The sequence below is a fragment of the Rhodnius prolixus genome, unplaced genomic scaffold (genome assembly GCF_049639745.1).
Source record: "Rhodnius prolixus isolate KJV_2025 unplaced genomic scaffold, Rpr scaffold_3, whole genome shotgun sequence".
Taxonomy (NCBI): domain Eukaryota; kingdom Metazoa; phylum Arthropoda; class Insecta; order Hemiptera; family Reduviidae; genus Rhodnius; species Rhodnius prolixus.
Genome location: NW_027411603.1, coordinates 15529086 through 15549267, shown reverse-complemented (window position 1 = coordinate 15549267; position 20182 = coordinate 15529086). Strand labels below are relative to the sequence as shown.

The following is a 20182-nucleotide window of genomic DNA, read 5'->3' as shown; positions in this document are numbered from 1 at the left end:
AAGCGTTTGCAAGATGGCCGAGAAGACGTCGGAGATTATGACCGCCCGGGTCGCCCTTCCACGTCCAATACGGATGAAAATATCGATTGTAATTAATCATTATTACTACCTTGAGGTGCTTGCTCAACTCCGTGAAAGAGTAAGAAAAATATGACCTGATTTGTGGAAGAACAAATCATGGGTTCTCCATCAAGACAACGCGCCGGCTCACACTGCATTGTCTGTCAAGACGTTTCTAGCCAAGTACAACATCCTAGTTTTAGGCCAACCGCCTTATTCGCCTAACCTGACCCCATGTGACTTTTATCTGTTCCCCAAAGTCAAATCTGCATTGAAAGGAACACTATTTCAGTCCCTGAAGCTGTGAAAGAAAAAGCGGCACGCGTCATGCAGGAGCACACAGAAAAAGACTTCCAGCACTGTTTCGAACAATGGTAAATCCGCATGGAGCGTTGTAGGGATAGGGGAGGGGTGTATATTGAAGGTGATAATAACTAAATATGTATAAATTTAGAATAAAATGTTTTACAGCAATAGTCTCGTTATTTAATAGCCACACCTAACGCCAGTCGCTCCCCCTACCACCTAATATGGCCCATCCTCTTTTGTTATTTGGTGACCATGTAGTATAAATGGAAAAGTCTTTTTAAAAAAGTAATGATAAGATAATATTATTGAGCAGAATATACTTTGAAAGTTAATTAAGGTTTATCCTTAATTTTTTACAAGTTATGAGTTCAATTAATAAGGCCGAATTAAGTTTATATTACAATAGTTTACGATTCAAGTTTAAAAAATGGAGCAAGAAGGAAAAGAAGTAACTAAGGGAAAGAATAACTAATTTAAAGAATCCTAAATTAATGAGCACATGAGAAAGACTTCTTTAAAAGAAAGGCTGTTGAAAGACAGTCTAGGAACTGGAGATGGACATTGAATTGTTCAAAATTTCTCAAACAGTTGATAATGTAAAAAAAGAGTTTACCCAGTAGAAAATGACTGAAAATGTAAACGAGAAATTAAATAATTATTTCACGATTTTTTTTTTTTATAATCGACTGACTTTTGGCAGTACCTGAGACAACACTCACATCTGCCAATAAGAATGCAGTTAAACACTCGTATTATAGTCATATTCGCTAACTCTTGGAAGATACATACGCATGTCTGGTGAACAAGCCGGACAAAACCACGGATCATCACACGCTGCCTAACTGATAGTACGTTTCTTTATACATGTATTTTGCTGTATTTTAACAGTTAGTTAAAAATAAACTGGTCATTTCAACCAACTTCATTGCCAGTCGAGTGATGGGAAGCAGGACCTGAATGTTTCTGACATTCACTTTGCTTGCAGTTGGCGGGCGGTCTATTTGGCCAGGACATGGTCGCACTAGAGCGAACATCTTAGACGAGATTTAACTGAATGGAAAATTTAAAAGATGTTGAACTTAGATTGAAGAAAATGATTGGAACAGACTAGAGTAATAAATTAGAAAAATATACATTATATATATTAAAAATATCAGAGGCATAAGTTCTAATGGTTGACTTCAATAAACAAGCATACAACAAATTAAAATCTGGAAGCCAACCGGAGTACATCAATACACAACAGTAGAGATTTATTTATCAATTCACTTAATTTGTGAACAATATTTTGTATTATTTAAAGTTCTCCCTAGTCTACTTCAAAAGCAATGTAAGAAAGGCACAGAAATTGTCATGTAGTAGAAAACAAGGTTTATGATCAAAGTTTATTTTATTAATTATGATTTTTTTTTAAACAAAAAAAGATGTATATTATTTGTTTTCCACTTCACTCCTGATAACAACAATGAATGTTCTAAAATGTACAGAAACTACTGAAAATCTAATTTTCGGACATTAAAATAGTAAATATATGGGGAAACTGTTGCCATAATATTTCCACTACCAAAACCCATCAGTAAATTGTATCCCTTGCAGGTATGAAAGTCTTTGTAGCAGATAAAAAAAAATGACGGATGCTGCAAGAATTTCTGTATCTTGTTTTAAAAATTATTACTCATTCTCTTTGTTCATTCATTCAAAGCTTGCAGTGAACTCTGATTTGGTTTTATTCCCTGTTCAATCAGATCCACAACAACTTGTTCCCTTAATTACAAGTTTAAAAATATAGGATGGATGAAAGCACAAAAGATGATTCTTTAGATTTTGATGTTAATTTAAAAAAAAAAAAAATCTTACTATTCGATACAATTAATTATTTTATAAGACACTTCCCTTGAACACATGCCGCTGAGCGAACCCTTGTTTTAGCCTTTATGGATACTGGAGACTGAAATATTAGCAGTTTTAGCCAACTAACTCCCAATGAGCCAACTTGGCAAGTATTTGTGGTAAACGTCTGACAACTATTCCCTTTCTTGCAGAGACAACAGCACTGCCTCAGAAAACTAATTGATGTCAAGTCAATATTTAACAAAACAGATTGGTAGGATTGGACTAGATGTCACTGTTTGAACAGTAAATTTCACTAACTCTCATCTTATCTCGCCCTTCAGCAAGTTTAATCAGAAGCTAAATAGGACTCGAACTTCAGAAAGCCCAACAACTTTTGTTTATAAATAAAGGGTGTTGGTGTAGTGGTTATGAAGGATGGATTTGCAAGTGGTGGATCCTCAATTTGGATCAATCGTATAGCTACTTTTTATTTGTTAGAAAAATATAGATCCAATAGCACCACATTCCCATCATTGTCCAGAGGATGTTGCCAATTCAATGTTTGTCTTAAATTTATTTACAATAGAATTTTTGATGTATCCACGATAATGTTGGTATTAATACTATAATTGTTGCATCCCTTTAGAGGGATACAGACTAATCACTTCTTCAGGAATCTTGAAGCACCCGCGGTTACCCAATTCTAACATGAACAACACACTCTTAACCCAAACACTCACTCAGTATACATAAGGCTAGGGGCAGAAATAGGCGATGTGTAACTATTTATCACAATCACTCAATTTACTGAAAAAGGCAAAATATATATTTTATATCACAGCCGAATTGCCTAATAATCACTCTCCTTAATCTGCAATTACTGTAACTATTTAAGTAGCTCTGTTGGCTGCGAACTCTGGTATGTACCCTAATTACTTTTACATACTTCTGCAAGTTTAGTTTGTAGATCGATCGCTATTCATAATATTTTGTTGTAAATATCTTTAGTCTACTTTTGTTCTACCAGCAAACCTACACCTAGTATATCGATCACTACTATTAGGTAATATTACCACTCGATAATTCCACTTTTTTAATTTTTCTCTATTGCATGTTCTAATGACAAATATTAAGGTCAGTGAGCTTCACTGCAGCTCACACTATGTCTAGAAACTAGGTTTTGCGAGTGCTGTATTATTAGATAATTTGCAAAGTAATTTGAAGACTTAATTACCTAGGGTTTAGTGTTTTAAGTGTCGATTTCATTTAAATAGAGCCACCCATAAAAAATATTTTTTATATATAATTCTTGGGTATACATTTTAACCTGCAATTTAAAAAGAGTCGTATAAAACTATTGATGTAGATAATAGAATAATTCTAGTAAAACGTTTTGTGTGTCAATAATAAGAGAATTCCATTCTCTTCCTAAAAGTTACTTAGAAAACTTCAATAGCATGTGATTGTTAGAGTCTGAAGTCAGAGTGCTCCAGCAATAGAAAGAACTGGTATCAATTTTTTCCCTACCCTATAATCTTTGACTTCAGCTCAAGTGAATAGAGCGGAAAAGCACTTTAAACGGACCACCTGATATAGGCAGTTTTATACTCTGTTGGTAAAAAGTTTCCCCAAACAACCAATAGGGTTTGCATTTACACTGTCTAAGTGGCTCAAAGTTATTGGAATATAGATTAAATTGAATCAGGCTTAAGTAGTTTTGATTATTTTTCTTTCTTTAGATTCTTATAAAGCCTCTATTATTTAACACTAATTTGCAATCGTGAAAAGTAAATATCATGAAATTAGAGAAAAAAAAAAAGAATAACACCATCCCTCATTACCTGATTCTACAAATCAAATTAAATATTTTGGAAAAGCCTACTTAAAATGTTTACGGATGAGAAAAATATAGATACACATATTATCGATTAAAAATAGAGCCACTGAAATTACCCATTTGTCTCACCAGTAACCGATACCATACAGAACAAATAAATACACCATCCGTTTAATCGACAAGAGAAAAACTTGCTGTTTAAGATCATCTTAAAATGACAGTCAAGCGTCTTAAATAAAAACTAAGACTTAAGTAAATATCTGAAGTCTTTAAACAGTTACAACCTTTACATAACACATTGGTGTCTGATAAAATTTTATCAAAAACGATGTAAACAAAAAAAAAAAACAGAATTATTGTAATAAAAACTATTTTACTATATTAATATTCGCTGTTATATATTATACTGTTATAACATACATATATTGTTATATATTGTAACGAAGTTGACCTGGGCGGAGAAGAAAGGCCTAGGTTGTTCTAGAGGTTGAACGGCCAAAGTCAGTAACAGGCCGCCACTGCATAAACAAAAGGGGCGGTATCTACTTGTGGCAGAAAAGAAAGGCCTAGATTGTTCTAGGGGTTAAGCGACTAAAGCCGGTAACAGGCCACCACTGTGTAGACAAAAGGGCCGGTCTTTATTGAACTAAAAAGGAAAGGGCTAGATTGTTCAAGGAGTTAGTGACCTGTGTAAAAGCCAGCTAAGAGAAAGGCCTCAGTTGGGGTGGTGGCATATGTGTTTCCCAGCCTGTGATTGACAAGTGAGAGGGAGACAGACGGAGTTGGAGAGAGACGGAGAATGGGAGGAGGCGGCTCACAGCTGAGGTGGTGGCAGTATGTTTTCTCCAGCCAATGAACATCAGGAGGGCGTGGAAACTTATGCTCAGAGAGTTGGAGGAGGGCAGTCCCAGTTGGAGGGAGGCACCCAGTTAAAAGGAGGCAGACACAGCTGGAGAAGTTTAGTTTTCAATCTAGTTTTTCAAACGAGTTTCAATTGAGTTTTCAATTGAGTTTCTAATCAAGTGTTAATCGAGTTTCAAGCAAGTTTTAAGGAGTTATTAGAGTTTATAGTTATTAGTCAAGTTTATGAGTTAGTCTTGGAGAGTCAGTATTGCGGAGTGCTTCAGTGGTAGCTAGTTTGGCAATTAGTCAGTTGATGAGTAGAGCTGTGTTAGTGCAGCTGAGACTAGTGCAATTCGGTGCAGTGCGGACCAGTGGTCAGTCGGGGAACAGTTTTGTGGCGTTACGAAGTGAGTAAGTAACAGTAAACTGTTGTGACTGTTGTAAATGGTGACTGTAATGAATAGCGTTAGTTGCTAGTAAATGTTAATGTTAGTTAATGTTAATGTGTGAATAAATCAGGTTATTACTTACAACTTTAGCGAGTTTTATTAGTTAATCAAACCCATATTATTTAATAACTAGTGGCAGGCATTAGTTGTGAAAGTAAAGTTATTTTTTTTTTTTGGGAAAAACTTTACATTGGTGTCAGAAGTGGGATATAGTAAAACCGCTAAACGAGTAAGTGTTGATTCTATTAGCGGGGGTGAACTGCCGGAAAGTTTTGGAAGACAGACTAGTGTTTTATGCCCGTGAGTACTAAGATGCCCAGCATGGAGGAGTTAATAGCACTGGCGAAGGAGATAATAGAAGATATGAGAAACTGGCGGGACGAGACGAAAACAGGCCATGACGGAATAAAAGGAGAAGCAAACGAGATACCAGAAGGAATGAAGGCCGAAACAGAAAAGGTCCAAGAAGCAGACAACATCCAAGAAGAAGACGAAGGTGGCAAGGATGATGCAGGTAGTGGAGATAGCAGGTCGGAATGGATAGGTGAATGTGACCAGATTAAGGGAGGACGTAGCCATGTAGAAGTTCGGGAAGCTGCAAGGGAAGAAGAAAGCATAGAAAACTGCAGCGGACAGGAAGAGAAAAATCAAGGTAACAGAACAATTATTCAACCAGGAGTGGAATGTAGCACTGAAGCGACCAGGGAGGAACAACACCAGGGTGAGAACATTGTGTCTGTGCTCAAGTGTCAGGAAGAACCAGACCGGAAAAGGGTGGACAGCAAAGAAGAGGGGAATGGAGTAATCCTGCCAGGATCAAGAGAGGAAGAGAAGCTATCAACGGAAATTCACGGAGGTATCGCCGGGAGTCACTTTGGAGTGAAGAGGGCATGGGCCAAGCGGAGGCAGCGGTTCTCTTTGGTAGGCTACCACGAGGACGGTGTAGACTGGGCTAGTCGGTGCACCGAGTGGGTAGCAATGAAGAGAACCAGCCGTGGAACCAATGGCGCCCTGAGGCGGGACAAGGTAGGAACTCCGTGCAAGAGGATAGCCAACGATATGGCAGAACGCTCTCCAGATTCCGGAAGAGAGATGCGCTACATTCTGGTTGCGATGGACCACTTCAGTGAGTGGGCAGAGGCCCACGACGTAGCAGATCAGGACGCGTCAACGGCAGCTGCAGCATCGGCGGCCTACCAGATCGTCGGCATCAGGAGAACACGGACGACGCCGCTGGAACGAATCAACAGGACCCTAGAAGGCCATCAGAGGTCTTTGGGGGATGAACATCAGGAGGACTGGGATGTACATACATCTCCCATAATGATGGTGTACCGATCGGCAGTTCAGGAGACCGAGACCGAGGGCCGAACACCTGCCAGCGTTGTGTTCGGTAGGGAGCTTCGCCTACCCAGTGAACTTTTATTTGGCAGCCCAGAGACGGACGAATCGGACGGTGACAGCTATGCTGGGGAACTTCGCCGTAAGTGGAGAGCTGCACGTGGAAAGGCACGCGGCAGGAAAAGACTGGACAGCGACCGGACGAGGACATCGTATGACAGGCAGGTCATTGGAAGAACGTTCCGGAGAGGTGAGAAAGTTTTGTCGTACAAGCGTGTCCGCAAAAAGGGAAAACCTCCTAAGTTGCTGGGTAGGATCCTACACCACTGTCTCACTGCTCAACGACCTGGTGTTCGAGATCCAACGTACGCCCAGATCCAAGATGAAGGTGGTACACTTGGACCGATTGCTGCCCAACGTCACGAAGGAGACTTCTGTTCGGGACGAACAGTTCTAAGAGGGGGGCAGTGTAACGAAGTTGACCTGGGCGGAGAAGAAAGGCCTAGGTTGTTCTAGAGGTTGAACGGCCAAAGTCAGTAACAGGCCGCCACTGCATAAACAAAAGGGGCGGTATCTACTTGTGGCAGAAAAGAAAGGCCTAGATTGTTCTAGGGGTTAAGCGACTAAAGCCGGTAACAGGCCACCACTGTGTAGACAAAAGGGCCGGTCTTTATTGAACTAAAAAGGAAAGGGCTAGATTGTTCAAGGAGTTAGTGACCTGTGTAAAAGCCAGCTAAGAGAAAGGCCTCAGTTGGGGTGGTGGCATATGTGTTTCCCAGCCTGTGATTGACAAGTGAGAGGGAGACAGACGGAGTTGGAGAGAGACGGAGAATGGGAGGAGGCGGCTCACAGCTGAGGTGGTGGCAGTATGTTTTCTCCAGCCAATGAACATCAGGAGGGCGTGGAAACTTATGCTCAGAGAGTTGGAGGAGGGCAGTCCCAGTTGGAGGGAGGCACCCAGTTAAAAGGAGGCAGACACAGCTGGAGAAGTTTAGTTTTCAATCTAGTTTTTCAAACGAGTTTCAATTGAGTTTTCAATTGAGTTTCTAATCAAGTGTTAATCGAGTTTCAAGCAAGTTTTAAGGAGTTATTAGAGTTTATAGTTATTAGTCAAGTTTATGAGTTAGTCTTGGAGAGTCAGTATTGCGGAGTGCTTCAGTGGTAGCTAGTTTGGCAATTAGTCAGTTGATGAGTAGAGCTGTGTTAGTGCAGCTGAGACTAGTGCAATTCGGTGCAGTGCGGACCAGTGGTCAGTCGGGGAACAGTTTTGTGGCGTTACGAAGTGAGTAAGTAACAGTAAACTGTTGTGACTGTTGTAAATGGTGACTGTAATGAATAGCGTTAGTTGCTAGTAAATGTTAATGTTAGTTAATGTTAATGTGTGAATAAATCAGGTTATTACTTACAAATTTAGCGAACTTTATTATTTAATCAAACCCACATATTTAATAACTAGTGGCAGGCATTAGTTGTGTAAGTAAAGTTTTTTATTTGGAGAAAAACTTTACAATATGTTACACCTCACCAGTAGTCCAATGCCAGCCTAATCTGTGTCAGAGAGTTTATAAGAGGGCAAAACAAATACGAGATGAGAATTGGGTCGTTTATCGTTGACTAAGGCTCATCCTCAATGAAGTTCCCGTCTCTATTTTTAGGCCAGTGCAGCGAGAAGTGAAGATGTCCTTTAAATTACACATTGGACATGAACAAAAGAGGTTTGTTAGAGGTAGACGCTATGGAAGTCCTAGTAACCGACAAATTATGAATAGGGAAGGTCAGCTGGCCTGCTTAACATACGCTGACACTATATGATTATTTGCAGGGCCACCTGCACATCCGATTGAATGGCCTGCCTTGATAATAAGATAAGAAATTATTATATTTGACTGCAAAAAGTCAAATGGGAGATTGAGAAACTGGAAGAGTTGAGATTTTATAGGAATACTCGAGACATTACTCATCCCAAAGTGCGCTGTTGTTTCCAAATTGTATTACCGATGCATTTGGAATATGCTTACGTAACTGCAAAATGAAATAGAATACAGGTGCATCAGTACCGCTTCATTAAGATTTTCTGCTAGAGCTAAACTCAATTAGTCATTATCTATAATATTTTTACAATTACAGTCATTTCTAGTAAACCACTAAATTGATATATGTATTCCAGATTGACAAACCAGAACTCCTGCCTTACATTTATGGGCACGCTGACAGGCTAGGCTAAAAAGTATCTTTTGACCTCTTCATTAATATCAAAAATCAACACAATTATATATCACCAGTTCAAAGTGATGACGAGAACACTTAAATTAAATTAAATATGTTGAGAATGGGACATTGCATTCTAACTGTCGTTGTAGTAGTGTGAAGTGACAAGAAGCTAGATCCACAGCTAACAAATAGAACTACAGTGGTTCCCATATCGGTCAGGGTGTATTCACAGATTAAAGATATCTGGTTATGTGCAATGAGTACGTTTCATTGAATGTCTATGTTAACAGTTTGCTCACATTTAAAGATAATTCGTGAACTGTGTGAATGTTGGGGTAACACCGTAAGCCTTGCCCTCATAGACAAGCCTCTTAAAAGACAAGTTGAAGAAAAATATTTAAGTAATAACTCATATTTCTTCAAAAACTTACTAAGTAACATAAAATGTGTATTTATGGCGGTTTATTACATAATAAACGCTTACAAAGAATATTAAAAAAAAGAAAAAAGGATTATTAAAAATCCTAGTTACAGATGATTTTCCTCGCAGGTATCAGGGAGTTCTGTACTTAGAAATACAGAATAAAGCAACTCGGGGAAGTTTGTTTCATTATTAACACTTGATACAGTTGGATGATGGTAGATATACTTAGAATATAGTTAGAACAATATGGCTCGCTCTTCAATGCATCAATTCATTGAGTGCACTTTGTAAACAATGTAACAATTTAATTAAGAAACTTTTAATGTATCTGCTAATTCACTATACCAACAAGATAAAATTTGTTGTTTATGTAACTCAGTTAAAGGTTTTAGTATTCTGATAGGTAAATCTTTGACCTCAGTACAAGTAGCTGATTAATGCCATCGATAATGTTTACAACTGTACGAAAACACTGCAGTTAATTTCAAATTCTCAAAACATTTTGTTCATTTATTCGTTTTGATCATCGGCGTTTTAAATTTTTTTTCTTATCTCTTTCGTCTTCGTTACTCAAGATGAAACGAAACGATACATAATCGAAGAAGCAAAAATAGAATAATGTGGTTTATCGAAATCTCGTTAAATATGGACACCTCGTATTATTAATAAACATCTAAGTTTTGACATGAAATTAATGAATGGAAAATTAACATAATCTCAGCCATTGCCTCACACGTTCACAAACTAGATACAGTACAACAGCAAAACTAAGTGCAGTTAGTACTCAGTGAACTTCACTTACCTTCTGTTTGGGCAATCGTAACATGGAGTACTAGTTTCCCTTCTTCAACAATGGAGGACATTACCACACTGCCAGTTTAACTTTAGCGAAGGCTTTGCACCCACCATCAAATCTCCAGGGGCCTAAACCACAATATTAACAACAAAAGTTTCTGCCATTTACACACACTAGAGTAACCAAACTGAATTAAAAGTTAGGCTTTCAGGGTGTGTAAACGATGCATGAGTCTACTAAATTGTTAAAAGTAACATTGCTCCAATGTAAATGCAAATTTCACTCTCTAGATCTAATCTTTAGCTATAAATTTTCTTGTAGCTAAAAATATTTTCAATGGAAAGGAACTCTTCTAGAAGTTACATAGGTAGTTGGTTTTAAATGAAAAGTAAATTAATAAAAAGATATATATATTTTTTTATTATTTTAAAATAAAGTTTTCTATTCACAGGGAATGGTAGGTTCAGGAAGCATTTGTCCAAGGTGGGGCTTATTAGCTCGAAACCGTTGTGCAGATTGTGTCAAAAAGAGAAGGAAACGGCCTCTCATCTGCTGTTCGATTGCGTTGCAATCGCGAGTGGTTGCGCTATGAAATCTTTGGAACCAGAAGACCAAAGTAGATAGAAGTGCAAAAAGAACTAGTAAGGAAAGTCCTCAGCCTCTTTAGTAGGGGAGGTTTCCTCTACTACATCCAAAGGGGATGGCACAATAAGCCTCTTGTGGCTGCGATGCCGTGGGCTTAGGTACCGCCCCGCTATTTTAATTTTTAATTCTTAACAACACGTCAAAAATAATATTAACAAATAAAATAATTATTCTAATCAAATAATCCTACGCAACTAGTTTTTAAAGAGGAAATGAAATAGTAGAAATCAATTAAATTGAGCAAGCTAATACTGTATGTTAATAACTATTGCGACAGAAAGAAAGAGAGAGAGAGAATATGAAAGAGAGAAGAAAAAGAAAGGACAAAAAGTGAACCAAATTGCACTAAAATTTAAAATTTAAAACAGAGCGTAACCATTAGTTGCTGATTCGAAATGTTAAAATGTATGTTAACTTTCAGTATAATGAAGACATAGAATATTCCTACGCCTTAATGAAAATAGAATAGTGGAAGAAGCTAACTGTTAGAGAAAAGGCAAAATAAATGCTGTGAGAGATACAGGCAAACGGTAATTGGCGTGAATAAGGCGTAGAAAAGCTTTTCCTCTGATATTCATTCAAATTGAGTAGGGGGAAAAAATTGTGTTCTTTAGTGCTTTAATTTTCTTCCTCTCTAAAACCAACTTTAACTTCCTTTTATTTAGATAAGTATAAAAATTATATCGTTAGGCTACAGAAACCATTAATTTAATTCCGCTACTTCGTAAATGAATTCCAAACCATTAGTTTAATTCTATAATAAATCAAACTTCTTAGCCGTAGTTAGCTACTAAAAGAAAATAATAATTCTTAAATGATCAACTTTTTTCTTTTTTTTTACGATGCACCCAATATCATATCTACAGTATCTTTAAAACTTTTGTGTTGTTTCTTAAATGACCTTAAAATGCATACAGCAAGCAGTAAGTACCTAGTTTACAAATTCAGCAAAGCAATCGGTGACTTCATTATTTCTTACGATTTTATAAAGCACAACGTTGCTTTCAGAAATTGGTTCTTTGTATGTACTTTTTTGTGAATACCGCGTAAAAAATCAAACTAGACCCTCCAACTACTATGGACAAGCGTTTGTGCCAGATAGAATGGGGTCCCTGCTAATAAAGGACACACCTGCACACGTGACAGTATTTTTGTTCTCTCTTTTTACATAGTAAATATTTGAGTAGCCTTCTGAATCTAGAGTATTTTGTTTTTTTTATTTTAGTGCTAATTTTTTAGAAGATTAAGAGTTCTAAATACAGAATTTTTTTTTTTTGCAATAATAAATTTGCTGAAAATAGGAAAAAAAATAAAAAAAAGCTGACAAGGGAATGTACGGTTCAAAACACACTTCTTCTTCTACACAAATCCTAATGTAATGCTGCTACAGACAGATTTAATTTTATCTTTTGTTGAGTTAATTAGTAAAGTTTGTATACATGGCTTGTTTATTCACTTTATTAGAACAGTTTAAAAATTATTCACTTCTGCAATTTTAACTACAACTGACATTAAACAAAAAGTATCAAACAATAATTTAATGTGAAAACTGAGCGGCGAGTGAAGCAAAGCAACGATGTAATGTAGAGCAAGGAGCCTAGAGGCCAGGGCTGAAAAGCAAATAGTTGCATACCTATAGTGAAGGGTGCAGTGTAACCGACCACCTTAATTCAAATAAATAACTCTCTTTCGGTTGAAAATGTGAAAATACTTCTCTAAAACTTTGGTAATTTTTTGCCATTAAAAGGCAGCAAGCAGAACAGTGCTGTACATGAGGTAAACCTGTAAAAGTACCCAGGTTACTGTTGAAAAACTGTGGAAGTACCCAATCACTAACAAAAAGCTTTTTGCAGTTTTAAAAAGTAAAGTTTTTGTTCGTTGTAAAAAGAAATCAGTTGACTGATGCGATTTATGAAATGAGAATCTTGTAGATTAGATTCATACTTTTTATGGTCAGTAGTTGGCTTTATTGTAACTTTTAAAGTTTAGGTGCGTGTCAATATCTCCTAAAAATTAGGGAAATTCTGAAGGAGTGGCAAAAAAAAAAAAAAAAATTAAATAACGTATTAGATCTTCTTACAAGGTTGTAGTAAACTTTTTCCTCAAATAGATAAGGACGCCATCTTCTGAACCTTTCCTCCAGTTCAAGAAATTAAGGTAATCGAGTGAGGTTTCCTCCAATTCCAAATGGACGTTGGAAAAGATAGGGCTGGTGTTTTTCCACCAATATAATGGTAAATTGAGGCATTAGAAGCGAACAGTAACTGTCAATACCAATATGTTGGTTTTTTCCCAGCTTTCGCAAACAATAACGGTTAATGTGCAAACAAAACCGATAACACAATATATAAATAAGATTTTTTGAAGGACATCGTACCGTCCGTTTTCTTCCCGAATTCAATTGCCCATCTAATGGAGACTATAATAAAATTCACGCTCATATTTAACAAATCTTCCATTAGCTAATTTCCTACTTACAGACATTTAAGCAGGAAAGAGAAAAAGTCGCCACTTTTCTTATAGAAAAACCTAGCTACTCTATGGTTTTAATTGTTCAAATTATTGTCATTACTCTGTGAAAAGGACCAAGTTCGACACTATCCCAAGTCATTCATGATATAAAAAATTCTTTAACGAAAAATACAACAGCCGAAAATCCAGAACTGAAGATCTGTTCCGTAAGCTTCATCGCTATCCGAATAAATCGAATAAAACATCGATGGGAAACAACCTAATTAATGGGTTAACACCGTTAACCTATTTTTACCAAACATTCCAAACTTATCCTCCTCCCATCCTAAACAACTCATCATGAGATGAATGGATGTAAATCTTGCTGGTACCTTATTTGAAATAGTAAACTTGGTATCTTGGGTTTATTGTGTATTAATTTTAATTTTTCAAGGGGCGGAAAAAATAGTTGAGAAATATTAAATATGCTCGTGAAAAGGTTTATTGTGCTCCATTTTTTCAAAAAAATGAGATAAATGTGAGGTCTTAAACTAAGGGTTGGTTCTACAAACCGTCAAAAGGCGAAAACTTCCCAGTTAGAAAAAGAAATAATTAAAAACAAATAAAAAAATAAACTTAATAAATAAAAATATACTTTAACAGTAACATTTAACCGTAAGTAATTCCATTGTAAACAGTTCTTCATGGATTATCTTTGTTAATGGTGCTCCTGAGAATTTCTAGTTAACAAGAAAATCTTAACTTCTAAATACTTGGATATGAGCAAAAAATTTGGCTTGAACACTCGCTTGACATTCTCTTGCTACTATTTCAAGATTCTAACTCACAAAGTTATTAGTGTATAATGTTGGTAATATTTAAATATGATTCAAAGATTAGGAGTTTGAAGAAATCTGGGTTACAACTTTGAGAATAAGTAAGAGAAAAAGAACAAATATTAACAACAGATTTTTTTTTCCTTGTGACTTTTTTCTAGCCAAAGTTGAGCTTTTTTTTTAAGCCATTGATGCTTGTTGGCAAGTAATTTTCACAATACACAAGAGATTAGGGAGACCAGAAAATTGATCTTGATTGGAAAAAAAATTCTCAGCAACTGCTGCAAGGAGAGTCTACTAAAGCATTAAAGAAGCTGTGAAAACCGAGTGACACTCAATTTGGTAGGCATATTCGGAAGGAGCATACTCTTAACGAAATATTGCGATAGGCTCAAGGATATCTTTAGCAGGAGACCAGAAGACTGCATCTCGATGCGATCGCTCCTACACTGATTATGTACCTTAACAATACTGTAGATATGTTTAAGACATATTTAAACAAAAAAAAAGTCCAGTTCTGGAAAATCCGCTGCAAGAAGTAAATAATGAGAAAATATAAAAAGACTGATTTAATTTAAGGCGTATCCAAATCAGAGTTCATAGGCGTTCGTGCTTTCCTGACACTGCCAACTAAGAAATAATTATCTCCATTCAAACTTTAATGATGCGCAAGCAAAAAGTGATACGAAAACTTCCTATGTTTTTTCAATGACGTCTTTTCCACAACACACATAATCGGGATCTACAATATGATAAAGCTGAATCATATCAGTTACCAGTAATTATTTCACAAATTAACCATTAAGACAACCCAGAGAAAGGAAAACTTTTCAGCTTATTGAAAATCATATACGAAAGAGAAAGTGTGGAACAAGTTTTAACTAAGTTGAAGAAGTCACGCGGTGCAAATTAATGACCTCTTCTTCCTTTCAAACATTTTCATAAATAGAGTTTTCTTTAGAAATGTTTCTCTTTAAATTGATTTAACAGTTACTTAATTTATTCTCTCCTTACTGAAGAGATTAATTGCTGAGTAAATGTGCGCTGGAAGTTTATAAAGCAGCAGCTTAAGACAGTAGACGTAGAATAGATTGAGTTTAGCTACCATAATGAATAAACCAGCTTAGTAATAATTAGCAAGAGCTACAATTATTATGCAATCTTGGTAAATATAGTTGGATTTCTTCCAGGATCTTAAAAGAGCATCATCTACTTTGAAAGATTCCACGTAAACCTAAGAACAAAAGCTAATATGCTACAATAAAAAAAGACCTTTTCTCTTTGTCTCCCTCTAACTCTCTCTCTCTCTCTCTCTCTAAATATATATATAAGCTGGCTCCGAGGCAAAAAGGAAATAATGGGGTAGTAACCAGAGATAATCAGCACGAGAATAACACAAGAAGCAAAGGAAATGTTTACTAACCTGCGTCAAGATGAAAGAAATCGGATTTACTTCCGAATTATGCTTCCATTAGAATGTTTAATAAAATCCCAGTGAATGTAAAACAGTTAGAAATTAAAAAAATTGAGGTAATTTAAAAAAAAAAAAAATTGTAATACCCAACTGTTTTTATAGTGTAAGAGAACTTTCTGAGGTAAACTGGAGACCTGGCGATTTTGAACTGAAGTGAATAGTATTATTGTCAGGTTAAAGTTCAGTGTCGGTTTAGTCTGAATGATATTTCATTTATTTATTAAATTATATCAGTCATTTAATTTGTGTATTTTATTGTATTATAAACAATTGAAATACTTTGACGTGCTTTTTGTATTTTTACAGAAAAAAAAAAATGTTCAGGCAATAAATAAATAACAAATACTCGCAGACTGCCAACAAAAGCCTAGGAACTAGACAGTACACAATAAATTCGTACAATCGATTTGAATAGTCACATGACCTTCATCACAAACACGAGGCCAAAAGTATTGATCAAAATTTGCAACAAAGATTAAATGATTTAACAGAAATTTATTTTATTGCCATTGGGGGTTTCTATCTTGATTGAATGAGGCAGGTACAGATTGAACTACGCCCGGAAAGGGCCGAACAGTTCATCTCAAACGACCTAACATTCTCCGGCTTGGCAAAATTGCTGTAGTTATTGATGTGGAAATTGTAATCTCCATCATCATCCACCTCGTTTAAGTTTTCGAAGAAAAAAACACAAGTAAGCTAATCTGGATTCGAAAAGAGGCTGTGGACTCAGTCTGCAGTCCTTTCGGCAATCGAACTATTCCCACAGCATGGCGGTCCTGGGATTGTAGCCCTTGAGAGCGTTTGGTTGAACCCCAAGGTATGACGCCAAATAAATAAGTAAATAAGAACATAAATAAATAAGATGCTTAAATAAATAATAATAAATAAGTTGCCCGGAAGGAGTTTTGATCTGTTGTCCACTAGTCTATCGGAAGCGTCTGTTGCGAGTTCCGTTCACTTAAATCGTGCATCAGGATTCCAACTAAATCTTCTGCTGAGTAAATGCCCATGGTAGACAATTAGATTGTAAAAGACAGACGGAAGAGTCGAAGAAGGTTGAGATTTTGTCTCGTTTAGTTTTATGCCTATTTTTTTAACCATTTTACTACATAGATGAGATGGGACTGAAGGTTATGAGCTATTAATGGATCATAATTGTTAGATAGAACTAAGACAAACAAAACAGAAATAAAAAATATTATAATTATTGATAGATACGATTTCTTTAACAAACAATAAGTTTGTGAAGAAAAGTTAACTAGTTAGAAAATCCGAGAGAATTGTTGAATTTTAAGTTAAACAAGTAACAGTAGGTAAAACTGTGAAAAGTGAGAATCCACGTGTATTAAGTTTATAAACTCAAGCCTGCGATAGACGCGCAGGTGTGCCTGACAGCATCCAACTAAGGGAATCTCCGAGTGTTTATGCTGCTTTCTCATCAAGTTTTTATTTTCATTTCTGCTATCATATCGGGGTTATTCCAACATTCCTACCAGAAAATTCATTCAGCTAATACTTTAGGTGCATGCTTTATTATTACTTTTTCGAGAATATTATTTCTTTGATTCCATTCAAACAGCCTGGATAGAAATACAACAAAATTACTTAAAACAAAATAATATTATCACGACCCAGTCAACTATCCATAATGGCGTGCTTGACTATTTTGATGTCAAACTCTTAAAATGTTATCTGGTTTTAGCAAAAGATATTAAAACAATTTAAAAAGTCAATTATAAGGCAGTATTTTAAAATTATTTCTTTAAAAATCGTAAGCAGTTATAACAAAAACTTTTTTAAACTGTCTTTATTTTGTGTATATGGCTCATTAAAACAGCGACGATAAAACAGCACCTCCCAAAATCTGCTTATTTCAATTCACCTAATAATCGTTGTATCTCTAAGAAACCAACATAATAACACCCCAGCGGTTGACCCTATCAAGGGAAAGTATAAAGTTGAGAGACAAATACCATTTTATACCACCATCCTCCCTGTTACCTTGTAAGAAACTAAGTCCCTACGACAATAGATTGATTATTCTGGTCACCTAGACAATTCCTTTTCTCTTCCAACAGTTGCAACTATTTGCGTTAGTGAGAAACTTCGGCTCTAAATTGCATTGTTGGTTGAATATCTTTCGTATTCAATTATTATACCACATATCTCAACTAGAACAACTAGTGCTCGGCGTCTTTACAAATTAAATATTTTTCGTGGCGTGCTTCATTAATCTTGTTTTTGTAATAGTTTAATTTTAAACCCATTACTTACATTAAACGCGTTTTCATTTGTGACTGTTAATAAAGTTTGTTCAAGCCATCTTCCATTTTCCCAAATGATAATAATAGCAAGAGCCTTCGTTAATTGACAATTTTCAAATGCCAACGATAATAAAGAAATCGTTAAGATTTTCATATGTATATATGAATATGTAATGTGTGTTTTACTATGTATAAAGTCAGTATCTATATTCTGAATTTTTTTTTAATGCGTCAACATCTAAGGTTATTGGCGCCCGGAGCTTTTTTCAGTGCACTGCCGGCCTCCGGACAGTGTTCTCTCGTTACAGACAACCCTGTCCATCACCGGACAGTGAGCTGTAAGAAGCTCCTAGGAAGAGAAAATCTAAAGGTCAGCAGCTGGATTCGAACCCGGGACCTCCGCGTGGGAGTCCAGTACGCTAACCCCATAGCTAATCCCTTCCTTATATTCTGAATTAAATTTGTACTTACATGAAAAAAATATTTCTTAGAAAAATATACAATCTATCAGTCTGCTAAGATACATCTATTTCAAACATCATAAATAAAAAAGTCATATTTAGAATTAAAAATCAGAAGATTTTTAATGAATCATCAGGATTTATGATAACTTTTCGCGTCTCTATAAATGCACAAGAAGGGGAAGTGTCCGACTGTTAAGTATAAATAGTCCACAAGTTGATAAGAACACAATTACAGATGTAAAATGATCCCAAAAAATGTTATTTAATTGGATAATTTCAGGAAGATTAACTGATTTAAGTAAAGTAATTACTTATTAAACTGGTAATGGTTAACAAAATCGATAACTTTTAAAGTAAGAAATATTTAAGCATTTAAATCTATTTTTTTGGGTGATTAAAATTAAATGAACAGTCACTATAAATAACGTCAGACAGATGGTAATGGCCTTTACAATGCGGGACGGTGATGTACCATCGCAACAATAAACCAAAAACTTGCACACATTACAAGAATGCATACGCATCTTTAAATAAGCTTTTGTAAAAGTGTCAAAAACAGAATAAGTCTTAGTTACGTTAAGCGATTTTAATATGAGAAATGGTGAAAATTTACAAAACAAGATCAATGGAAATAAATAATAAAGGAAGGAAGTATCTCCAAAAAGAAACTTCGTGCTGTTTTGTAAACATTACAGTGATAAGATAAATTTTTGTGGCTTGAGTTTGCAGTAACAAGAGAAATCGCTTATATTATTTCTGAGCGTTTGAAAAGATATGTGATTGACATAAAGACGGCAAACAATATTAACTTTCACCGAACAATCATTGGCTTGTGATCTGCAATGTCAGTTTCATAGCAATTCTGTTCTGCAGACAACACTCCAGATAATCGTAGGTATACAAACAAAAAGGAAATTACCTTAGAAACAAAACAAACAAACAAAAAAATAGAAAAAAAAAATCACCAACTAGATTCTTGGGAAAGTTATCTCTTTTATAGATCACTAGAATAAATCACATATCACACACCTATACCACCTCACACACACACTTAAACAAAATAGAAAAAACAAATATACGGCGAGGCGAGATACAAAAAACCTCGTTATTAAGGTAAAGGACTGCTCCATGTTACCGGAAATTAAATGTTTAAGAAAAACCTCTTTAAATGCTTCTCTTTTTTTTTTGTGTTTTACATCTTATCTTTTTTCTTCCGGTTTTTCTCTGATATTCTGCCTTACTTAACAACAAGTCCTTTATAATCCTTGAAAATCCACTTCCCAAATTCAGAAATTTTAATTTCTGTTTGTGTAGTATTTTATACATTGAAGTTTACCTTCATTTTCCACCATATGGGAGACATGGGCTAAAGAATTCCATAACAAAAAACTTAAAAAATTAAGATTTTATTATCAGCTGATAAAATTTCTGAAGATATCAATGTTTTTTTTAAAAAAAAAATTATCAGATGAAAGAGGGAAGCTACTACATTGAATAATTTGTAAGAAGTCAATTGATATCTGTTAAAAGTTGGAGTCTTCTAGTTATGGAGCGGTACTACACTTTAAGTATTAGGTCGCATTAAGTTTATAAAATTATGTAAAGATTTAAAATAAGTGCCGTCAAATGGAGAAGGCATCCATAGGATTCCAACTCTGGACCCACAACCATTTTCTAAAAACTACTTTTTCGAACTCCGGGATCCTGAGTCGAAAGGATAAAACGGAACTTTACTCCCCAAAATTGAAAAAAAAAAAATTATATCGCAGTATTTTCCTTAAACAGTTAGGAGAAAATCAAAATAATTATTTGTTTTTATTTTGATCAGAATTTGGATCAGAAAGTATAGAATATCTTTTTTTGAGTACCATTCAGCTAATGTAGATTAGAAACTGATTGCTAGATATTAGTAGTACACCGGAAAGCGTACACTCCGCGCGAC

At 35.6% G+C, this 20182-nt stretch overlaps 1 protein-coding gene across 15 annotated transcripts in view; it reads right to left on the bottom strand.

Moving 5' to 3' along the window:
* Positions 1-20182, bottom strand: part of LOC141453691 (uncharacterized) — a 298436-nt gene that overhangs the window by 170986 nt on the left and 107268 nt on the right. Inside the window, exons 1-2 of one of the 15 annotated variants that reach the window (XM_074127203.1) lie at positions 15459-15664; positions 10110-10231 (exon numbers count right to left, since the gene is read on the bottom strand). The exons of 13 other annotated variants lie outside the window; for them this stretch is intronic. The gene's annotated coding sequence lies outside the window, so the exon portion shown is untranslated. Of the gene's footprint in view, positions 1-10109; positions 10232-15458; positions 15665-20182 lie in introns of those variants that run through there. One more of the 15 variants, XM_074127205.1, reaches the window with a different exon arrangement.